Below are 2,624 nucleotides of genomic sequence, written 5' to 3'. Positions count from 1 at the left end.
TTTGGGGGGTGGCCTAAAAGGGTCTATGGTCACGGTTTTAGGGGTGACCTAAAGGGAACTATGGTCACGGTTTTTTACAGTGACCAAAAAGGGGCTATGGTCACGGTTTTTCGAAAAAGGGTGACCTAAAAGGTCTATGGTCACGGTTTTGGAGGGTGACCTAAAGGGGTCTATGGTCACGGTTTTGGGGGTGGCTTAAAAGGGTCTATGGTCACGGTTTTGAGGGGTGGCCTAAAGGGGTCTATGGTCACGGTTTTAGGGGGTGGCCTTAAAGGGTCTATGGTCACGGTTTTAGGGGTGACTTAAATGGGTCTATGGTCACAGTTAAAATCTTTAAGGTAATTTTATTTTGTTTCAAAAATTTAATTTTTTAAAATATTATTTATATTAATTATTTTTTATAAAAAAATAAAAGATTAAATAATTAATTTTTAAAAATAATATATATTATTTTATAAAATTAGTATATAATTTTTATTAATAATTAAATCTTAAATGTTGACTAAAAATTAATTTTTTAAATTAAAAAAATTAATTGTTAAATATAAATAAAAACTAGCCATCGCCGTCGAAGACGCCACCGCCGCCACTGCCGTCAATTGGGATCAAAATTGTTGCTGTGTTCCCAGAGCTGTCATGGAAGTGGCTGATTCGGTCCCAATTCCTCCATTGTTGAGACTGTAAGCTTTAATCCTTGTCTTGGTTCCATCCTGTTCCTCTTTCTTTCTCCTGTTCTAGCTAAAAGAACCTATGTCTCTGTTTAGTACTGCTACTTTGTTTTCCTGTTTATTGTTAGGACCATTATGGTGGTATTGAGGCCATCAGGAAACTATTAGAGCTGCTGTTGATGAGTTTGATATTGCTACTTCAATTCTGGTTTGCTCTTCTCCTTGATTACGTTCTATTTGCACATTTTATTGTCATTCCCACGCTTGTTTTGATTTAATTCTAGTATATGCCCTGTTTTGAAATTCTCAGGGCTGTGTTCACTTTCGATACCTATTTAATTTGGATTCTCTATTCTGCTGTAACTACCATTATCGTCATGGAATTGTTGCCGCTGCTGCCATGAAACAAAAAGGGAAGGGAGTTGTCACGTTTAATCTACGTGGGTTCAACTAAATTGAGGTAGGGGTTTATTTTAAATTAAAAATACTTTGGGCTTTGAATACCTAACAAGTTTAGTAAGTTAATGCAAATAGATGGATGTCTGTGTTGAAAATGATTTTCTGTTGTAACTGAAAGGTTAGGTTTGTTGGTTATTGGTTGATTTTTCTGAATGTATGGTAAAATTGATTGAACGCTTATGGTCACAGCGAAAAACCGTGACCATAGATAAGGCTATGGTCACGGTTTTAAGGAGGGGTGACCATAGAGGCTATGGTCACGGCCAAAACCATGACCATAGATATAGCTATGGTCACGGTTTTGAGGAGGGGTGACCATAGAGGCTATGGTCACGGTCAAAACCATGACCATAGACATGGCTATGGTCACGGTTTTGGGAAGGGGTGACCATAGAGGCTATGGTCACGGTCAAAACCATGACCATAGACATGGCTATGGTCACGGTTTTGGGTGGGGTGACCATAGAGGCTATGGTCACGGTCAAAACCGTGACCATAGATAAGGCTATGGTCACGGTTTTGGGAAGGGGTGACCATAGAGGCTATGGTCACGGTCAAAACCGTGACCATAGATATGGCTATGGTCACGGTCAAAACCGTGACCATAGCCTTATCTATGGTCACGGTTTTGGGAAGGGGTGACTATAGAGGCTATGGTCACGGCTAAAACCGTGACCATAGATAGGCTATGGTAACGGTTTTATCGCGTGACCATAGATTAACCTGTGGTCACGGTAAAAAAACGTGGCCTAAAGTGCCAGAATTTGAACATCACAACCGTGACCATAGATTAAAAAACCGTGACCATAGGTCTATGGCCACGAGAGAATAGGCCACGGCAGAAAAACCGTGACCATAGGTCAAAAACCGTGACCATAGACCTATGGTCACCCTTTTCAGTAGCTTTTCACCGTGACCATAGACCTTTTTTTTGTAGTGAGTTCATCCAACGCTCCATCATTCCCACTAGCAACCGATCTGAAGTTACTGTGGATCGAGCCATCATGATTCATAGCATCATGATTGGAGAGGAAGTAGAAGTTCATGAAGTCATCTCCCTTGAACTCTACAAAATAGCCGAAAAGCCCTCCCCCTTGGCAAGGCTAGCTTTCCCTCATCTTATTTTCCATCTATGTTACTCAGCTGGAGCTTCCATAGAAGGAGACATTCCCATTGAGGAAGAGAATCCCATCACTAAGAAAAGGATGGAGCAAACAAGAGAGCCCACTCATGGAGCTCAAGAAACACGTGAGGAAGCTCATCATCAAGAAATCCCTGAGATACCTCAAGGGATGCACTTTCCTCCACAGAATTTTTGGGAGCAAATCAATACCTCCCTAGGAGAACTAAGTTCCAACATGGGACAACTAAGGATGGAACATCAAGAGCACTCCATCATACTCCATGAAATTAGAGAAGATCAAAGAGCTATGAGGGAGGAGCAATAAAGACAAGGAAGAGACATAGAAGAGCTCAAGGACATCATTGGTTCCTCAA

General features: G+C 41.0%; 1 long non-coding RNA gene across 1 annotated transcript; it reads left to right on the top strand.

The window, feature by feature from the left end:
- Positions 557–1,074, top strand: LOC110263961. The gene is made up of 3 exons (XR_002349688.1): positions 557–680; positions 797–876; positions 979–1,074. It is a non-coding gene; the product is annotated as an uncharacterized LOC110263961 (long non-coding RNA).

Source organism: Arachis ipaensis, chromosome B06 (genome assembly GCF_000816755.2).
Source record: "Arachis ipaensis cultivar K30076 chromosome B06, Araip1.1, whole genome shotgun sequence".
In the NCBI taxonomy this organism is placed as follows: domain Eukaryota; kingdom Viridiplantae; phylum Streptophyta; class Magnoliopsida; order Fabales; family Fabaceae; genus Arachis; species Arachis ipaensis.
Note: the sequence above shows the minus strand (reverse complement) of the source record. Positions and strands in the feature narration are given on the sequence as shown.